The sequence below is a fragment of the Podarcis gaigeae genome (genome assembly GCF_964106915.1).
Source record: "Podarcis gaigeae genome assembly, chromosome: 3".
Taxonomy (NCBI): Eukaryota; Metazoa; Chordata; class Lepidosauria; order Squamata; family Lacertidae; genus Podarcis; species Podarcis gaigeae.
The window spans coordinates 46,193,513-46,216,236 of NC_139680.1; positions in this window are offsets into that span (position 1 = coordinate 46,193,513).

Here is a 22,724-nt window from a genome sequence, read left to right on the forward strand (position 1 = left end):
GCAGTATTTTCTTCTGAATAGACATGCATAGGATTGCACTGTTAGTGGCACTCCTATCCTTCTGGCAGAAGTACTTCAAGGTCAGAATCACACTAAAAGGTCATTTAAACTGATTGACTATGACTACCCTAACTCTCTCTTTTTTATAATGCAGTGGTATCTCAGGTTACATACGCTTCAGGTTACATACGCTTCAGGTTACAGACTCCACTAACCCAGAAATAGTGCTTAAGGTTAAGAACTTTGCTTCAGGATGAGAACAGAAATCTTGCTCCGGCGGCGTGGCAGCAGCAGGAGGCCCCATTAGCTAAAGTGGTGCTTCAGGTTAAGAACAGTTTCAGGTTAAGAACGGACCTCCGGAATGAATTAAGTACTTAACCCGAGGTACCACTGTATTTTTATTATTTCAAAATTTAACTTACCCACGTCTGCTGCACCAAACTCTACATACAACATTTCGTATATTTCTAATGCAGCCCTCCTAGCACTGAACATGACGTTCTTACTCAATCTGACAAGCTTTAAGCATAATGTTTTCAACTTTAAATGATCAGAAGGCATTCAAAAATATTTTTCGTGGTTGCATTTCCTTGGGGGGAAATCTGTTGGAGATGGCATACTGGCAGTAGGCAGACTAGAGCAAAAGTAGATGGAGTTTTCAGAATTGTGCTTCTCCCCCCCACTCTCTCCCTCCTCTTTCTGCTTCTTTACTTTTTCCCCAGAGGGGTGGTCCAGACAGCAAGAGTTGGCCCACAGTTTCCAGAGGCTCTTATGAAATCAAAGTTTCCATCAGTCAGCCTCCTCTTTTCTTCTATCCTATCATGACAATCTCATTTTACACACACACACGTGTTTCTCTCTCTCTCTCTCTCTCTCTCTCTCTGTGTGTGTGTGTGTGTGTGTGTTTTTGTGTTAATTCAACATTTGCATTAATGGCAATATGAATTTTGGTATTCTGAAAATAAACCTGCTGTGATAGATACAGAACTGTATTTTATTTTATTTTTAATGGAATCAAAATGTCAATGTCCTTTGGTCAAAGTAATAAAACTAGTTCTTTCTTACATAGAGGCAAGTTGTGCTGTTAAGGCTTTAAACATCATCATAAACCATCATCTTCAGGTACAAGATCTTTCAGTCCTTTTCCCCAGCAACCATCAATCAAACTTTATAGGCTCACAAATGGCTTGGCTAACACTCAATAGTAATATTTTAGCCGTATTTACACAACAGATAAAATCTCTGCAGGAGTCCTGAAGTAAGTGCATATGTCCCAATCCAGCAAGGGCAATTCTCTCTCTCTCTCTCTCTCTCTCACACACACACACACACACACACGTAATTCACCCTTCAGGATTGGGCCTGCAGTGTGAGAAAAGCCTGGAACCATGTTATGTTCTGAAAGCACACCACACCACAACTTTGCTGAAGCTAGGCAGATTTGGGTCTGGCTTATTTATTTTGTTTTAACATATTTATATATTGCTTTATAAATATTTAGTAAATAAACCATTACTACTACGATATTCCACCTACTACAGCTAGCAAAAGTCTGAGTAAACAAGTAGGTCTTAAGCAGGCATCCAAAGCTCATCACAGTTGGCATCTATCTTATTTTAGAGATGCATCCTTTTTGGGTTTAGGCAGGATAGGCACTGTGTGAGGAAGCAGCAGGAGTTGGGATAATTTCAACAATTGTAACCGAAATTTACAACTCTTGCTACCAAAGCAAGAGTGAGACTGCAACTAGTTCTCAGTTAACTAAGGAGGAAAACACACCCAGAGAGGGGGTGAGAGTTCTTATATACTAGGTATATCTCTTAAAAAGACAGGCCACACATATTACAATGAGGAGGTTTCACAGAGGATGTGCAACCACAGAAAGCTTGTCCCGCTGGTTGCCACATAACATGTATCAGATCCTCAGCTAAAAGCTGGAGATAGCTATCTCCAATGAGCTTAGCAGGACTATACAGGAACAGACACTCCCATAGATATTCAGGCCTCAGGTTGTACATGGCTTTATATATGAGCAAGGACACCTTAAATTTGGCTCACTTAGCAAATTGGCAGTCAGTGCAAGTCCTTTGGAATTCATGAAACACGGTTGTGGTAGGCCACCCCATACGGCAGTCTAGCTACTGTAATTTTCCAACCAGCTCCACACAGAGTTCATGGCAGTACTCCAGAATGATCGATACATGGGCGACTGTGGGCAGGCTGGCATACCAGCCAAAACTAGTCGAAGACTTTTTCTGGACACTAGTGACAAAGATAAACCAAGGAGCACCTTTGGGTTATGAATATGCTCCTTTATAGGAAGTGGAACCCCATCCATGACAAGAGAAAAATGCTCCAGAATAGAAAGAGAGTACTGTGTTGGGAAAAGATTTGAGTCCTAAACTCTTCACTGCAATGGGCTTGTAGCTGCAATCATCATCATCATCAGCATGATTTTCTTTGTATGCCACCTTTCCATAGTTAAAACAATGCTCAAGGCAGCTTACAACACGACAAGATTTACATAATTACCAACATAACGAAAGACATAAACAATAAATAAAACACATCAAAAAGTGCACAACCAATGGAAAACAATTTCCACATAAATCATAAAATCTAAAACTAAATACAGCATTATAATAATTATAATAATTATTTATTATTTATACCCCGCCTATCTGACTGAGTTTCCCCAGCCACTCTGGGCGGCTTCCAATCAAGTGTTAAAAACAATACAGCATTAAATATTAAAAGCTTCCCTAAACAGGGCTGCCTTCAGATGTCTTTTAAAGAGAAGATAGCTGTTTATTTCCTTCACATCTGAAGGGAGAGTGTTCCACAGGGCGGGCACCACTACTGAGAAGGCCCTCTGTCTGGTTCCTGTAACCTCACTTCTTGCAGTGAGGGAACCGCCAGAAAGCCCTCAGCGCTGGATCTCAGTGTCCGGGCTGAACAATGGGGGTGGAGACGCTCCTTCAGGTATACAGGACCGAGGCCACTTAGGGCTTTAAAGGTCAGCACCAACACTTTGAATTGTGCTCGGAAACGTACTGGGAGCCAATGCAGATCTCTCAGGACCAGTGTTATGTGGTCCCGGTGGCCACTCCTAGTCACCAGTCTAGCTGCCGCATTCTGGATTAATTGCAGTTTCCGGGTCACCTTCAAAGGTAGCCCCATATCAATCACAATTTAAAATGACATAGATACAAAATAAAAGCAATTAAAAAAACAAAAAGACAGAAACAAAAATGGAGCCCTCTCTGCCCAGCAGCAGCAGCAGTCCTTTATGGTGCCTGTCAGGCCCCGCCCCAAGCCAGGTGGAGAGAGGCAGGGCAGGGCAGGGCCCTTCAGGCTCCCAGCAGGTCAGGCCTGCAATGAAGTTACCCCAGAGTGTTTCTCAATCTAGCCCACCATTTTCTACTCTGTCTGGCAGCTGTTTTTCCAGGTCTCAGGCAGAGGTCTTCCCCTGCCAGTAGATATCTTTACTGGTCTGCAGGCTGAACCTGGGACTTTAGATATACACTTCATTCACTCTATCAGAAAACATGAGGCTTGCCAAACAAGTGTTCTGCCATTGAATTATGCACTTTCTTTGGAAGGGAAGGAATAATGGAGAGGCAGCTGGGTGAAAATAGGCCACCATTTTGTTGTGAACAAAATATTCCAGTATATTTGAAACCTTGGGGGCAGAAACTAGAGCATGGTAGACAGACAGAAGCTAGGAAGAGACAGATGATGATGCATGGCAGCAATTGCTGCTCATAGCCACTGCCTTCATTATTAGATATATCCCAGTTATCGGACCAGGTTAGAAATCCAAAACCATGAAGCATCTTATGGCTCTTTGAGGTTTACAGGAGTCCCAACCTCTTACCCAGACCTCACAGGCAAAGGTTCACCAGTCTAAATTTGCGAAATTATTCCAGCTCTCCAAATCTCCAGCTTCTTTAATTATACAGGTAAACCAATATGTTTTTATTATTATTATTAATGCCAGAAATAATCCCATTGGAACTTTCCATTGTTACAAAGTTCTGGAATTTTACTTTCCTTTGGAGCAGAACTTCTCTCACACCAATTCCTTTCCCATTGCCTTATAAATATACTCAACTTTCAAAGTTATGTCAAAGAAACGTTCTAAACTTCTATTCTTTCAGCCGCTACCACAGTACCTGTATAAAACCTGAGGCTCAATTCTGAGGGACACTTAAGTCACTAAAGTCATATGAGGAATTTAACTTTCTCAGGCAAAGCTTAGAGAAGGATTTTCGTTCTGCAGGAGTCAATACATTTTAAATGCTGCAGCTCCTCAAAGTTAAGAAGCAAAATTGATGCCTTAAGATTGTGGGTTCATTCTGAACTATTTTCTCTTCTGCATTATAACTAAATATCATTTTATTAGTGGCTCTTCTTTTTTGTTATCTTACAATTGCTTTGAACATGCATATATGCCATACCATTTTCCTTCCTGTCTCCACTATGAGAATGGCTTTTCTGTCGTATATTAATGTTTGGCAAATTCTCAGTTTCACTGCAGATGAGGGAATAGTTTCCTAATAGATCCTGGTTCATAATATGATGGTAATGAGATCTGGAAACATGCATTTTCTTAACAATCTTTAATGGTTGGGGAAACAGATGATGGTATAGAGTGTATTCATTCTTGTCACAAAGACTGAAGAAGAAGGGAAAATGGCATCACAATGAGTTTCTTCTCTCATTTGCAATCCCTCAATTATTCCAATGGAGGCTTACCTAATAGTATCACTGTCTGTATTGTTGTCTTTATAACGCAGGATACTCGTTGGGGACACTTATTGGAATGAAGAGGCACATGAATGAAATATTGTATTTGAAACCTTAAGTTATGGAAAGCAAAGTGACCCCATGAACATTTTGCCGATATCATTTGCAGGATGGATGGATTTAAATAGCTCCTAAAGTTAGGAGCTGGAATATTGCTTTTCCCATCACAAATCACCTAAACACTACACTATCCACCACAAATTAGACTAGCTCATTTCTTGTTAGGCTGGAAACAGATGGTAGCTTTTCTTACCTGATCCAAGGCACCTTGCCACCTCTCTTTCATCCTTCATGTACTGGTCCAACCAACTAGTTCGTCCTCCACCTGTTTTAAGATTATAAAATTATTACAGGTATGTATGTACCTGCAGTACATACCTTCTGTTCTGTGCTGTATTTGGATTGAAACACAAGTGAGGATTGCCTACCTGAGTAAGTATTTTGTGCAAAATTGCATCTGCACAACAGTATCATGTGTGACAAATGCACAAAGGAAAGCCCTCCTTGATTGTGGTTTCTCCCATGTGTACATACAGTGAAACAGACATGTGTGGCAGTGTGCATGGGTACCACACAGTTTCTACATGGAATTTTTTGTGTAGAAAGCTCCTCGTGTGTTATACAGCTCCAAGTATTCAACCATAATGGCTGCAAATTAAGAATAATGTAGAATAGATGGATTTGCGTTATGATTTGCTGCAGATGCAGTTAAATAAATGCAATCAGCACTGGCCATATATGGTTCATAAAGACATCTTTGCAGGAAGAAATTCTACTGATATTAATGACATTTACTTCCTTCTACTGATATTAATGACATTTACTTCCAAATAAAATATGCTTAGGTTTGTTGTTGTTGTTTAGTCGTTTAGTCGTGTCCGACTCTTCGTGACCCCATGGACCAGAGCACGCCAAGCACTCCTGTCTTCCACTGCCTCCCGCAGTTTGGTCAGACTCATGTTTGTAGCTTCAATAGTTTGCTGTGGTCGACACAGTCAAAGGCTTTTGCATAGTCAATGAAGCAGAAGTAGATGTCTTTCTGGAACTCTCTAGCTTTCTCCATAATCCAGTGCATGTTTGCAATTTGGTCTCTGGTTCCTCTGCCCCTTCGAAATCCAGCTTGCACTTCTGGGAGTTCTCGGTCCACATACTGCTTAAGCCTTCCTTGTAGAGTGCAATTGTGCGATAGTTGGAGCATTCTTTGGCACTTCCCTTCTTTGGGATTGGGATGTAGACTGATCTTCTCCAATCCTCTGGCCACTGCTGAGTTTTCCAAATTTTCTGGCATATTGAGTGTAGCACCTTAACCGCATCATCTTTTAAAATTTTAAATAGTTCAGCTGGAATATCATCACTTCCACTGGCCTTGTTATTAGCAGTGCTTTCTAAGGCCCATTTGACTTCACTCTCCAGGATGTCTGACTCAAGGTCAGCAACCACATTACCTGGGGTATACAAGACATCTATTTCTTTCTGGTATAGTTCCTCTGTGTATTCTTGCCACCTCTTCTTGATGTCTTCTGCTTCTGTTATGTCTTTTCCACTTTTGTCTTTTATTATGGTAATCTTTGTACGAAATGTTCCTTTCATATCTCCAATTTTCTTGAACAGATCTCTGGTTTTTCCCATTCTATTGTTTTCCTCTATTTCTTTGCATTGCTCGTTTAAGAAGGCCTTCTTGTCTCTCCTTGCTATTTTTTGGAAATCTGCATTCAATTTCCTGTATCTTTCACTATCTCCCTTGCATTTTGCTTACCTTCTCTCCCCCGCTATTTGTAAGGCCTCATTGGACAGCCACTTTGCTTTCTTGCATTTCCTTTTCATTGGGATGGTTTTAGTTGCTGCCTCCTGTATAATGTTATGAGCCACCATCCATAGTTCTTCAGGCACTCTGTCCACCAAATCTAAATCCTTAAACCTGTTCCTCACTTGGGTTTGTAGCCTTACTCAAACCTCTCTAGTGATATAGTAGTTATTTATCTATAATAAAAGGTGTCTCTGTTGCTCTCTGTCATTCTTTGTTATCTTCATAGCATTTAAAATGCAAAATTTGTTCTTGATTTATACATAATATATATCTGTTGCAATTTTCAAGATACAATCTAGAAAAAAGAATGTACAGTGTATCAGCTATTGCAGAGTAGAAATGAGATTAGATAAGGTGTTGCTTCCCAACAACTGTTAAATTGTGGTAATACTGAAATACTGTAAATTAATAACACTTTTAATGGCTTTGTCTTTAAAAATAATACACTGACCATATAGTTTGAAATATGCATTATATTAAATGGTTTGCAGCAAACTGCAAAATCCCCAGTGCTCTTCCTCCCATACCCAGTGAGACTGGGAAAATGGTACATTTAGAAGTTGGAGTATTCATAATACAGTAAGTTGGATTTTTAAATAAGTGCATCTCAAATTTCTTTAAGCCGGATTTATTTTTTCTTTAACAAATGTGCTGCAATTTTGCAGAGAATCTACTAACCTTCAGCAACTGTTCAGAAAACTGATTTGTAGAAGGTCAAGGTTGTTTTCCATGAAGGAGTAAGCTTTATATATTTATTTATTTTTATTTATTACATTTGTATCTTCCCAAAGGAGCGTAGTGTAGCAGACATCAACATTTTAATACAGTACAATTTAACAGTACAGTTTTAGAAAAGCGAAATGTATTGTAAATAAAAGAAAATTATTCGCCCTGGTCTAGGAAGGAAGCTTTGTATGAAAACAAGTGTCCATAACCAGCAGGAGAAAGGACTATATGGGTTGCAGGGGGGCGGATCATTACTACTACCTCATAAAATGCAGACTCAGAAGCAAATAGATCATCCATTTTGACAGTACTGATGCTGAGGCACAAAATCTGCCCATGGGTACCCCATGCCTGAAAGATCATCATACACTCCAAACTGGGAGCTGTGAAGGTTCTGCTAGCAATTTCACAGCCCTCTGAGGTTTGAGGAATGCCAGTAAGTGGAAGAGCCTTCTCGGTAGTGGTTCCCAACTCCAGAACCCACATCCCCCTGGACACCCACATTGCACCAATACACAAAAACCAACTTTTCCCCCAAGCTTTTGGGAATGGCAGGATGTGAAATTTCTATTGGTGGGTAGTTTTATTTTGGTGGTGTGTGTGTATATATATGCCTCTTGATTTTGTATATGATTTTATATTTATTATTGCTATTTCTATTCTTACCCCTATGCTGGAACTTTTTGTGAAATTTGGATAACAAGCATTCATAGTAAATAAATAATCTTATTAACAGCAGGAAGAGGAGAAAGAGGTCTATATCCTAGCTTCCCATCCTTCTAAACACGGATATTCATCTGTGAAAGTTGAAAGAATCAATAATCTGTTTTGTATATTATCACTGAATATTTCTTTTTTTCTCACTGTGATTCTGCTTACTTTAAATTATAATTATAAGGTGTTTTCCAGTTCCTGAAACAATATTCAAATATATTTTAAGAGGGTTTGGCATTTGAAAGTCTGTCAGACTAACTTATCACACCGTATGCACACACACATACAACGGCTCCTTGAACTGAAAGAGTTTCAAAAGGCGGACAGTTGCTTGGGTATATGAGCAGTATGCTGGTTGAGAGGAACAGTAGGGGACTCTGTGATTGATGATCTCTGCACTCTCCAGGAGCTATCATTGCATTAATGGAAATTATTGCATAGGATTTGAGAGATAAAAGGATAATCTCTGTAGCACAAACAAAAATAAGGTGGGGAGAGTCATGAATTTTATTTTAGTCATTCATTCTAAAAGAAGCTGTAGGTTTTTATTTGAAACAGAATATGATTGTACATAGTTCTAGCCTCTGAATGTCGGACGTAGTTAAACCAGCTATAGCTTGACCATAGAGTATTACGCAATGAGAGCTGACTTCACTTTCGATATTCTTAATGGACAGTGTGTCTAATTGTATCACACGACTCTTCTGGACGGCATATACTGCCATGTGTAAATGTTGAGAGAACTCTGAAGAATCACATGAGTCAGTTGTGACTTCCATGTGAACAAAGAGAGCTAATGTGTTCAGATAGGCCATGAAATTCTTGAGGTCCAATAGAAGTCATCAGGTATCATATCTGGTTTATTTCGCCTTAAAGGCAATTGTGTATCACACGGAGGGTAAACTCTTTTTCCTTTTGATGTCTGTAGCAAAACACTAATTGATTTCACTAGAACTAGTTTGCATTCTGATTTTTTTTTTAATATCTCAAATCTCTTCCTTTCCCTAATCATATTTCTTAAATTCTTGCTATTTGTGTTTTAATTTAGTCAATCAATTTGGGTAATTTATCAATGCCTCCCTTCAATGAGATTTTTTTAAAAAAATTCACTCGGTCTGATGTTTTGCTTAGATTTTTTTTTTTGTTTGATCAGATGTCTTATTTTATTTTTCTAGCTTCTTCCTCCATACTTCCTTATCTATCAGAGCCTAATCCACTAATGATCCCATGATCCAATCCACTGTCTTTCACACACACACACACACACACACACACACACACTCATTTTAGTGTGTGCTTGCTTGGATTTCATGATGACTAAAATTATTTTCTATTCTAAATTATAATAAATTACACCAGAGGTCTATTCCTGTTTTAGTTTCGCAAAGGTATGACACTTGCTACCCTGGATCAGAAGAACTTGCATAATTTAATGGCAACATTATTTCATCTGACTGGAGAGAAGACAATAGAAGAAGAGAACTAGCATCCTTGGGTTGGCACGCAAATATTGCACACCAAGGCAATAGGTAGTATCAGTATTATGACTTCAGTTGGAATACTTTACAGAATATCGTGACCAGGGCAGGATTTAGGTTTTATGAGGCCCTAAGCTACTGAAGGTAATGGGACCTTTTATATGTCCAGCTGTCCTTTGTCAGCAACAAATTGTTGCTGTTTTTGTGCTGAATATTTGTTATATTTTTGCACATAACAAAATATGTATTTTATGAAAGTAATTGTTGAACTGAAATACAATAAGAAGTCTATTAATAGTGAAATACAATTACGAAGAAGAAGAAGTATATTAATAACATTATTTACATCATAGGAGCCTACACAACACAAAACACTGTTACTGTATGTAGGTTTCATTTTATTTGTTTTTTATCTTATATTTTGGAAATGTACATCCAGTTTTTTTTCCTTTAAAAATTTTGGGGCCCCCCAAGAGAGTGGGGCCCTAAGCTATAGCTAGTTTAGCTTATACATAAATCCATCACTGATGGTGACTACTGGCAAGATTGCATATGGCAACATGTGAACTGTTGATTTTGCAGACATCAGGGAAGAATTAGGATAGCTAGAATGTAGGGTTGTGATCAAAATGTCTCACTTCTGTGACTGGTAAATAAGCAAAAGTGGGTTGGAAGAAATACTAATGGGGCCTGCCCCCATACTTCTTGCATTACTTCCCCCACTACCCTTTTAGACAAGGGCTATGGCTCATTGGGGGACGCGGGTGGCGCTGTGGTCTAAACCACTGAGCCTAGGGCTTGCTGTTCAGAAGGTCAACAGTTTGAATCCCCGCAACGGGGTGAGCTCCCGTTGTTTGTCCCTGCTCCTGCCAACCTAGCAGTTCGAAAGCACGTCAAAGTGCAAGTAGATAAATAGGCACCGCTCCAGTGGCAAAGTAAACGGCATTTTCCTGCTCTGGTTTGCCAGAAGCGGCTTAGTCATGCTGGCCACATGACCGAAGGCTGTACGCCGGCTCCCTCAGCCAATAAAGCGAGCTGAGTACCGCAACCCCAGAGTCGGTCATGACTGGACCTAATGGTCAGGGGTCCCTTTACCTTAACCTTTTTATGGCTCATTGGTAGAGCAGGTCCCAGGTTCAATCCCCAGCATCTCCTGGTAGGGGTGGGAGAGACAGATGTCTGAAATCCTGGAGAGTAACTACTAGTCACTGGAGACTATAGTGAGCCAGACAGACCAATTCTCTGACTCAGTGTAAGGCAGCTTCCTACATTCCTATAAGGGGAAATGATTTGCCTAAATCTGATGGGACTCTGGGGGCTGTGTTTGTGGATTTTATTAAAAGTTCCCCTACTTTACACATACCTACATTCAACCACTGGTGAGAAGATTTTAAAAAAATGTTCTAATGTTGTGAACAGCCTAGAACGTGGTGATGAGAAGATTATTATGCCCCTTCTTGTTTGTAGGCAATTGTCAGGAAGGCCCAAACTCGGCTCAAACCATGGGAGAGGGTTCTTCTTGGTGAGAGGAAGGGAAGTGAGAGTAAGTGGGATAAGGCAGTAAAGGGCAGGAAATGTTGTATAGACATGTATGTTTTGAACAGTGTGTAATTTCTATCAAATTTTAATTTGGCAATACCCCCCAACTCCCACCCCACAAGAGCCTCCGGGGTTGAGCAGCCTAGATATCTAAATAAATAAATAACAGGACAGACACCAAGTACTACATTTTCAAAGGTGGCTGGCATAATGTGATGAAGAAACTTATTATGAAATGTAAAATAATGTCAAACAGAGGGAAATGCAGCAGCTTCATGACTGCATAAATCAGAGAGAATACACAAGGCAATAAATTCTGTTCAGCTTCCTAGCTGTGTGGGCAAAGGGGGATTAAACAAGGCAGGGACTTAAATTTATAGTGCATCTTATTTATGAGTGAGGCCTCAATCACGTATCAGATACACTAGGCCTGTAATAATGGCACAGGCAAAACAGAGTCGATTCTCAGAGGGCAGGTGCCTTTAGGACATGATGGTATTCTACAATGCAGTGACGAATATGAAATGTCAGATAGCAAAAATCAGAACAGCTCCCCAGTTGTACAACATGCTATGCATCTCTCCGATAGGAAACCAAAACAAAACCCTTAGATTTTTCTCTCAGTTGACCCAGTTCTACATCTCCACCTTTGCCATTCTTCAAAACAACCCCCATTTCTTGTTTTTTTAAAAAAACTGAAAACAACAGCTATTAATAAAATAATATATCCTGTGCTTTTCTTAAAGTAATTTCTGAACATTTAGGAGTTCCAGGATGCTAGTGTTCTGTCTAATCAGCAACTGTTTTCTTCTAAGCTGGTGAACATTATTTCCACATGCATTTGTTGCTTACCACATTGCCTCTCAAGGCTGTTCCATTCTAGAAGATTTGTGAGGCTTGAGACATTTCCTAGTAGACTAAGGCCCTACCAGCAGCTATTAATGTGTAGAGTAACCAGAGCAAAACAAAGAATGAATGTGACTCCAGCGACTGTAGCCCTCACTGCTATTCCCTCAACTCTGAAGTGTTCTCTGTGGTAAAACTTTTCACTTACATTACATAATAGGAGGCTCAAATATTCTGTGACAAACACAGTTCCCAATTAGAATCTAATCCTATTTTCAAGGTAATTGTGTTATTTTCAGTGCAGCAATGCATCAGAAATAGGCCTTTCTGGAAAGCTCACAGACAAACAGCTTAGCTAGACAGAGCGAGGAATTGTTAAATGGGCTCCAATGAGCTTGGGGTGGTCTCCCAAATACTGGGGTTTGTTTTAAACACAAAGGTCGGCTCTAAATTTATAAATTTACTCCTTCAAACATTTAGGTGGTAACTTTGGTGTTTAGTAAAGCTCAATCAAGTTACTATGTTCATACATGGCTATCAAAGTTTAAGAAAGAGGTTAGCAAGTGGAGAGATTTGTCTCTGGAATACAACATGTGGGAAATGCAGAAGCTGGAATAAAACTAGAAATCGCTTACATTTTAATTAAATAATGGGGAGAGTACAGTTGTTTACCACTTTGGAAATGGAAGGCTAGAGTTGCACAACAGGATGTTCATGTGTAAGGTCACCTTTTTGTAACTGTTTTATTAGTGAACTTTGGCAGGAAAGGAAATTTATGGGTCTGGGATGTGTGGTCTCTCAGTGTATGGTTTATATTAAAGCTTCTGTAGGGCTCTTCACAGAAACCTGAACCCTGGGGTGGTTCCTCTCCTTATCTACATATTGGGGTGAGGAGATGACTTGCTTTCATCTTCATCACATGGAAGTCAACTTTGATTCCGACCTTTCTCTTGTGGGTCAAGTAAGTGTGTAATTTGCAGGGAAGAAGGTTCCCTGCACTATTTATATGTTTCACTGTTTCTTTTGTTGCTTCACTGAACAGCACAACACTTAGAGGAAGGCTAGTAAATAGATTCCCCCCCCCAACACCTGCGTGCCATTTAGCTACAGTTATTTTACATTGTCTGCTTCCTCTGCCTGCGGTACTTGTGCTCCCAGTGCATATGAACCTATTTACTTTCCACCCACTACTTAGCCCTGCAAGGCTTTGTTCCTGTCTCTCTCAATGGGAAGAATGCTCAAGGCTTTTCTGGATTCTTCTATTACAGTTGTTGCAGGCAGGCAAGGAATGTAAACAGGTTCTGGCACTCTGGGGACACATACTGGAGATCTCATGTTGAGAGTAGAAAATGTCCAGCACTAAAGTTTGCTTATCCTTCAAGACGTGATCCATTTTCAGAATAATGTTAGCAGGAGTGTGATTTTTGTTAAAAACAACAACAACACCCCAAAATATGCCAGGAATACAGTTTTCCATCCACAACTGCTTTACGACATTCCACTTTTCTTTCCTTTTTTATAATTTTATTGATTTTCATACAATTTAACAAATTCAATTTAGTTTCAATACAATATTCTCTTACCATTTTGACTTCCCATCCTTACTTCTATGATGTTTCTGTTCAAATCCTTTATCTGCTGCCTTAAATGTAATACTTATTTATAGAACATATAACCTACATTACATTCCTTTATCATTCCACTTTTCTGAGAGTGTGTGGAGACTTTTTCTGACAAAAGTCCTATCTAACCCTGCATTCTCTTTACAACAAAGCCCAGTCTGAAGCCCAGGAAGTCTACAAGAAGAGGGCAAAGTCAACTATATTTTTCCTGTATTCTATCAATGGATGGAGATGTTCCTAGCTGAAGCCAGAAATAATAATGCTGGCTTGCTGCAAAGGGAGCAAGCCAGCATTACTCTCTTGGTCTGAATTGTGTATGTATGCTGCTGTTGTTTTACTCGTGGAATACCTTTTCTTCATAATTAATACCAGTGGAAGCTGGCCCATTAGAGTGAATGGGGCAATGCCACACCCACCTCAACCTGCCCTTGTCCAGTACCCACCTGCCTTCTTTCTTGCAGCCAGTCCACTGCCTGCCAGCTGCTTCTTTCTCATTCTCGATATTGCCTTTGCAAAATGCAACAGGGAGGAAGATGGACTCTGATTGTCACTGCGTCTGATTCCACCTGCTGTTGGTTGCCCTCGCTTCCATTCCACTAGTCCAAGTGAGCACCAGTCACTGCTGATTAATGCTGATTGCTATACTATTGTTTTCTCTTCTTGGAGAACGTCCACCTCATATGGGAAAAATTAGAAACATCCTTTGGGGAGGTGGAGGGCTTGTAAACCTCTAGATTTTGTTTGCCTCTATTATCCTCCCATTTCTGGTAGCCTTATCTTTGGGGGTAAGTGTGATGGGTAAGTGCCTGCCAGGGAAATGGCTCACCCTCCATCCCTTCCCAATTATAAGGGTCTGGTGGCGACTTGAATGAAACACACTATCAACATCCCCATCTTAACTGATCCGCAAATCAGAAAGAAGAACCTATGGCTCTACAGATATGGTTGGACTCCAATTCCCATTATCCCCAGTCACCATGTAAAATGGACTGGGGTGATAGGAATTGTAGTCCAACAACTTCTGAAAGCCGTAGGTTCCCCATCCTTGGCCTTGCCTATATTGAATGGAACCTCCTTCACCACCACTAGTATATCTCATAGCATTGAACTGTGGACTCATTCTGAGGACATAGTTGTTTTCTGCCCATTGGTGCTATGACCTGGCACACGTCCTCCCACGTGCAGCAGCACAGAAACAACAGTCAGTGCTGTTGCACCTGCCCCTTACCCTTGGCACAACATGGCACTGCCTCAACAAGGCCAAATGAAAAGAGTGCAAAGAGACAGGATACTTTTCAGATCCCTTCAGGGACAGCCCTACTGAGCCTAAGGCATCAGGCAGCTGACTCTGGGTGTCATGAAAATACAGCATTTTTTAAAACTGTATTTTTACTACCTGGAATGGTGAGAGTTGCTTGTGCCTCGGGTGCCAAAATACCTGGGTACTTGATGGGGTGGGGACTATTTATTGTTCTGCCTCAGGCAGCAAAATTCACTGGCCCTAGTGGAACATTTGCAGTAAGGGTGCTGTTAAAGAGGAGAGCAAAGATTGCCTGCTAATTTGGATAGGTCATTATTAGCTAAGCACAGGAACCCACTTTACCTGTGGCATCACAAGTCTATAGTTTGCACGTTCCCTCTTTCCATAACTGAATAGGATCAGGCTGCCCAACAGCTTTATTACTGATACATGACTCTTTCTTTCTATTTTTTTTGTTAAAGTTGTGCATTCAAGCTAGGAAGAAGGCATGAGCTAGCTTTCAAGAGCTATTTCTATGCTGCTATTTCCTCATTCCAAACAAGTGTGGCAGTTCCTGTGATTCACAGGTTGACAGGAGCACATCACTCTGGTGTTCAGATGGATGTAGTGACTGCCCATCAAATATCAGATCAAGTTTAAAGTCCCAAGGGCAAATGCTGCTGTCAATTTACACAGGTGAACATGTAACTGAGAGTAGAGTTTGGCCCCTAGGTTTGATCTTCAAATCTCTTGGTAGGGTTGGAGGAACTCAAGTGTTGGTTTAGGACACAGAGCAAGGACACTTTTTTGAAATATTTGATGCACAGCCAGTATCAGAAAAAAACAGCCATTTCTTAAGGCTTTAATCCTGCCAGCATAACTCCCATTAAAATCATCGTGCTTTAGCACAATAAGACTTCACAATTGCTCTGCGCCCTGAAATTGTTTATTATGGTAGGATTGTAATCACACGTAACTTTGCAGCATAAAGTTCCATGAAAGGTTTTGACAATCTAGAATGCCTTGAATTATAGCTGTTCTGTGTGACTAGTCACATCGAAAGTACTAGATCTTCTGTTCAGCATAAGGGGGCAGATTCAATTTGAGCAGAAACTTAAAATGCTAAAAACAACCAGTAAAATAAGAATGAAAATAGTATATTGGTTGGACAGCATTGGTGGTTGGGATAAAGGGTTACTAAGGGAAGGGTCTTTGTCCTCCTCCTCTTGGTAGGGGCAGAGTGTCCCAAAAAGGGTCTTGGCAAATCAATAGAATGCAATAACACATAGGGAAACATGTTTTCCCCCATTCTAAAACTAAATGAGAATAAGCATAAAGACCTTCAAACTGGGGCTGAGTGAAAGGGGAGGGGACATGTTCTGCATATCAAAAGTTACAGCAGAAAATTGCTTTCATATATGGCCCTGCAAAAGATAATAATCAAAAATTCCTTTTCTTCAAGCACTATATAAAAATATTATGAGAATCAGCAGTGTATATTGTGAAAACCTTAAAAAGAATAGATTTCTTTTACAGCCTGATTGAATGATAGGTACAAAAAAACTATGAACATAATCATTTTTATTGTAAACATTGATTCATAGTTGCATAACTAATCACGACAACTTTATTAATTGCTTATTACCAAGGGTTTTCTCTTTTATTAGAGAACAAGTGACTTCCTTCCCTTATACTGGTGTATATTTCTCTGTGTGATAGAGATTAATGCATAAAGCTTTGCAGGAAACTGCCTCATTGATTTTGTTGCCTTTATATTTGTCTTCCTTAGGTGACTTCCAGTAACATAGATGGAGGGTGCATAATGCATTTCCCCGGGACAGCAAACACTGCAGCTGTAGAAACAGAATTTCTGCTTTCATTTTGAATGCCAAGCAAGTAATAGGTTAATATAGATGAAACCTAATACTGCCCCTCCCAAATATTTTAAAATAAATAGCAAGTAGACATATTTGTTAACAGAGACCATCTAGATCTCTCATTACCGAGTGGTTTTTATTTGTAGCTTTACCATCTAATCAGATTATCTCATGGACCTAATTTCTCTTCATTTACTAAGGATAGCCTTTCCCATCCTGGTGCCCTCCAGATGTTTCATTGGCTGTGCTTGACGGGAACTGTAATCAAAAACATCTGGATGGCACCAGGTTGGGGAAGAGTGGCCCAGATTGTGATGAGACATCTATGTGTCCTGTTGGCACCAGGATTTTTCATAGCCCTCAGCCAAATAGCCCCTTTCATCTGGAAAATAGGGAATGTGTAAAGCAAGGGTAGCTAACACAGGGCCCCTGGATGGTTGGACCACAAATCCCATCATTTCTGACCACTGGGTAAGATGGCTGGGCTGGAGTCTACCACATCTAGAGAGTCACAGATTAACCACCAGAATGTAAACCAGCCAATCTCCCCAGCCTCTGACCATATTGGATGTGTCATGAAAAGTAATAATGGCGGCACTATTGGGGAGTGTGATTCACCCCTCCCCCAATGCCGAGCTTTGCTGCCTCCTGGAACTAGCCATTAATCCAAGTCAGTTCAAAATCTGAAGTTATAAGAATGTTGTATTTTATGCTATTCAGAACAACCCACCTCCCTTAGCCTTGAGGCTAACCCATACTGTTTGCACCTCCACAGCCGCTATTTACATAACAAAAAGTGCACATTCATTGCATTCATTGAAGAAGAAAAATTAAGACTGAGGGAAATCAGATGTTTAGGGTATTTACAATAACTTGTTGCTTGTAAACCATTTGGCTGCCACGCCCAGCAGTTTTCATCTTAGATTAAGCTGATGTCGTAGCTGAGTAGGAGACGTGGTTTTCAGATGACTCTATTGAAAGAATGTGTGTGAAAGTATCCCTGACCATCACTTTCAATGTGTTCAGTGTTTGCACCCATACTGTTTGCATGTTCTGCTGGCATATGGAGGGGCTGTAAGCACAAACTTATGTATACATAAGCTCCTTGTTGCGAGGGAACCCTGATAAACTAATGAATAGAAAAAGTTGAATGAACCCTCCTACTGAAGTGGATGCCTATAGTATAAAACCTTATGGAAGAAGCTGATGGTGCAAGGAATAAGGTCCACATATTACAATTTCTGGGATGAGATCTTAATTTCTCAGGCTGCGGCCAAGTAAACAGGGGGCTATTCAAGTTTAACATGTTTCTGAATTACAGATAGGTAGCCGTGTTGGTCTGCCATAGTCAAAACAAAAAAAATTCCTTCCAGTAGCACCTTAAAGACCAACTAAGTTAGTTCTTGGTATGAGCTTTCGTGTGCATGCACACTTCTTCAGATACACAGATATACTTCTTCTGTGTATCTGAAGAAGTGTGCATGCACACGAAAGCTCATACCAAGAACTAACTTAGTTGGTCTTTAAGGTGCTACTGGAAGGAATTTTTTATGTTTCTGAATATTGCTTTTTGTTCTAGCTTATAGTGTTTTTCCTTCTAGTTTATTTTATACTACACATCGTGAGATAAGGCAGAAGAGTTAGCAAAATAAAACCACAAATATCAATATCCCATGATAAATGATTTTGAATTGTTTACTTGTGGTATATGGGTAGCTAGCATACCCAATTGTGTATTAGATTTAAATAACATTTTTTTAAAAATCTAAATCCACAGGGCAAATAATAAAACCTTCCATTTTTTTTATTTTATTTTTAAAATCAGTGCTTGAACATCCGTTAAAGGACTGTAAGATATGATTCCGGTGTCATCACATCAGAGAACCTCACAATTTCAAACGCAATTTAGCGATGTCTCCTGCTTTGAACCTTCCTTCAGTTTTCTTTAAATCTTGTGCTATTTATGTTGTAGGGTTTTGGTCTGGTTTTTTGTGTTGTTGTGTGTTTTTTTAAAAAAAAGCTAATCATTTTCTCAATTGGATTCAATACCCCCTTCGCCCAAATTAGGGGACCATTCCATTCTGATTGTCCAGCAGCCTATTGGCTCTGCTTTGTGCTTGATTTCCTTTGCAGAAAATTAAATAAACATTTTGTTGTGATAAGTCTTATTGTGTACTCAGCTTTTGAACAGAAGAAACTTGACTCTTGACTTCTTTTTTTAAAAAAAATCTTACATTTTAAGGGAAAGTCACTGATCAGTCCCCAAGGAAGCATTTAGCTTGAGGATAGTGTACAAGTAAGAATGCAAGAAAGCTGATGGGGTAGTTTTAAAAAATGTCCTGACACAGTCAAGGTGATGGCCATTTTTAGCTGCCCTGCTATCCATCACCTCTTTCAGCCAGGCATACTCCATCATATGCAACAGCCTCATGAATTTATGCATCAAGCTGTGCAGCCAGTCGTGCCGAGGGCTCTGGTGACAAGTGAAATTGCTGCGCGCCTCATTTAGCTGTTTATTGCGCCTGAGTACGTGTTGCAGCTGTCATCCTACGATGGGATGATAGTGCTCGTTAATAGACAAGACAGGCAAATAATGATGGAGACTACAGCAAGAGATGCTCATCTGCCAATAGGCTCTCAGCAGTATCACAAACATCCACAAAGTTTTCGATCAAAAACAACGCCGCAAGAAAATACTGAGGCCAGCAGATGTGTGTGTGTTTGTTTGTTTGTGTGTGTGTGTCTGTATGGACACACATACACATTATATAATATAACGATTATATGCAAAAAGCAAATTTCAGAGAAAGCATAGCTGAGCACAGGCACACCAGCTACCTTTCTGGCAGCAGGATTTTCTCATTTTATTAATCTTGGGAAGGAAGAATGTGGGCTTAGTAGGATGTAAAGTTGGCATCCAAAACATTATACTTTAGCAGCACAATCTGATCTACTTAGCTGTAAGTTCCAATAAGTTCAATGAGCTTACTCCTAATTAAACAGAGTGATTCAAAACCCTAAAATGTATTTTATATAATTGACTTTTTATTTCTATTATTTGTATATCGTATTGTTGTTTTATTGCTATGGCCGATGGCTGACGCAAATAAAGATTCATTCATTCATTCATTCATTCATTCATTCATTCAAACAGATTGCAGCCTTGTGTTGATTTTAGTTGAACAGCCATGTTTGGTTGTAATCCAGTGCACCAATTTCACTGGAATTGAAATATGTGCAACTGTGCAGCAGACTCTAGCCTAAGAACAAAGCATAAGAGGTTTATTTTCAATTACTATTACTATTGCTAACTGATGATAGCAGTCTCAAATTATATCAACATAGTGGTTTGCTGCACTTTGTAAGACTGTGGGACTGTATTTACCATTATTTGCTGTTTTCTCTTCATTCTGCTGAAAAATGCTTTTTTATCTATAATTTACCAAGAAGTTTTTGATATGTAAGAGTAAAAAGATCAACAGAAGAAATCTAACTTTCAGAGCTATGGTATTTATAAAAAGAAAATGTTATTGAAAAAGTGAACCTTATAAAAAGGTTCCGTAAGACGAGAATCTTAGCTGAGCAGGAAACATTATTTTATGCAAAGAAGAAACCTGCTTCCACTCCATGCATTACTTGTGATAAAACTTAGAAAATGCGTGGTCAGAGTTTTCCCTTTTTAAAAGGAAGCTCATCTATGTCATCTGTCATTCTGAATGTACTCTCCACTTTTAAATGCCTTTCACAACATTTACCTTGCTCTCATTTGCAAAAGTGTAACAGCTTTATAGACTGCAGTGTGAATTTTCTAATTTACTTATGGGGAAATCAATTTGGTTTACTAATTAAATCCACTAATTAAAATGGAAGATAAAGGGTTAATGTGTTTGGTGTAATTAGAGGATGTACCCAAGTTTGTCAGGTGGAAAAACTTTATGTAAATACTGTTTGAGTTTTCTGTAGACAAGTAATTTGATCCAGAGTATGCTAGTTGAATTTAAGGCTCATTGAAATCAATGGGTCTTAAGGTAATCACCACTTTAGGCAGCTTTCCCCAACCTGATGCCCAGCAGAGGTTTTGGACTACAAGTTTCATAAAGCCCAGCCTGCACAACTGGGGCTGATGGAAGTTTGTAAATCAACACATCTGGAGGGTACCAGGTTTATCTTCAGTTTGTAATTGTTTGTAACCCACCCCAGGAGCTTAGGATGAAGGGTAATTGGTGAGGAGCAGGATGACTCTGGCAAAATATCTGGCCTTGGTGCTAGTCTAGTTTTCTTCATTTCTAACATCCTGCTTACAGAAAGCTGCCAACCCCACGGGCGCTCACCTGATGCCAGCTGTGATGTCATTCCATTGCTAGTTGAAAATGTTTTTATACACCCAGGCTTCTATCATTCACCGTCAGTTATGATTTTATACATTCTTGCTGAATTTGTGTTTAATTTGCTTGGGATTTTATATTGATTTTCTTTAAAAAATCTCCTCGTATGATGCTCTTATAGTTTCACTAAATGACTGATTAAAACTCCTCCAAATAAATTAATTAAATACCTATGGCTTGGTGTGGCAATCCATTACTCAGACTGAGTTGTAGGGTGGGAGGGCAGCTAACATGAACAAGAAGGGGATGGGTCCTCCTCAAGATCTTGAGATCTTGGGACCTCAACTTTTCATGTGGCCACACCAGATCTAGGAGAGGTGCAGACCTTCCACCAGCCCAGACCCTGATGGATCGATATCCCATTTCTCCTTCCATCTCTTGGTTTTAGAGTCTTCCACGGAGACATTATGAGGCTACTGGTTTTCAGGGCTGAAAAGGATTTTTACTTTCTTTCACAATTGGCCCTTGGTTGAGAGGTTCTCTCCTTTTTGCAGTGAAGGCAAGTTATTGTTAGGCATTTAACCAAATTTAATTGTCACAAACTGGGCAGAAATTACACTGGGCAAGCTCAAATATTAAGGGGAGACTCTCTACAGCAGCTTGAGGTGTACAGTACCTGCTCTCATTCCAAGCTCAGAATGAGTGTTGCCTCACCTCAGGTTGTCAGTAGGATTCCAGCTTCATTGGCCTATGATGTGCTGGCTCCTTTGCACTGCTTAACTCCCCTGGGATTCCCCAGTAGGCAGGCTTCATATCAGAAGATTTATTGGGCAAACAGATTCCTACCCCAATGCTATGCCAACCCTGCTTACTTTACTGTATTCAATAAAGTTGTGGCCTGATTCAATCCACATTCTTGTTTTGGTCTTGTTGTTTATCCTGGGCCCTCGAAGGCGGTCTAATGTGCTGGCCTCACAAAATTAACCCCTCTTGGTTTCAGCTCCTGTGCACGTTGTCTCTATGCAGTCTCCTTTATGTTCACATAACCCAGCCTTCAAAATAGATGAACGAAAATGGTTAAACATTTGTCATCTTTCCCCCTGGCAGAAAAGCTACCTCCACTAACAGTGCAATCCTATATATGCCCCATCAAATTTAATTGGCATTTAGGTAAGTCGGATTGGAGCTTTGCATGTAGGAGTAAGGGCACACATACCCCTTCCCCATGCAGCTGAGAGGAAATGAGTGCTTGTTGCATGGGAAGGTCTGATTCCCACAATTATCTCTCAGAGTAGAGGAGGATCTCAAGAACTGAGCCTCCACATGTTTTGGTCTCTGTATGGAGGATTTGCCTGTGGTCCTTCAGACGTTTTTGTATTCCATACTCTTATAGTCCTTGACCACTGACCATGCAGACCAGTTTTGATAGGAGTCAGAGTCTAACAACCTGAAGAGTCATAGGTACCCCATCTCTGGTGCAACAGAGTGTGTGTGAGAGAGAAATATATTATGTTTCTATTGCCCCTTCTCACTTTCTTGTAAAAGCCAGGAACACTTTTTACCCTCTGTGATGTAAAAATGATCATTGGCCAGGTACATTTAAGTGCTTAAGTCCCACCCACCTTTGGACTGGAAAAAAGGTAAATTAATTCCTGTTCAGTTTGGGACATTCATAACTGCTGACCCACTTGAAAGTTACCTCAGTGAGTGGGTCACAAAGGCTGAACTAGACTGCTGGGAT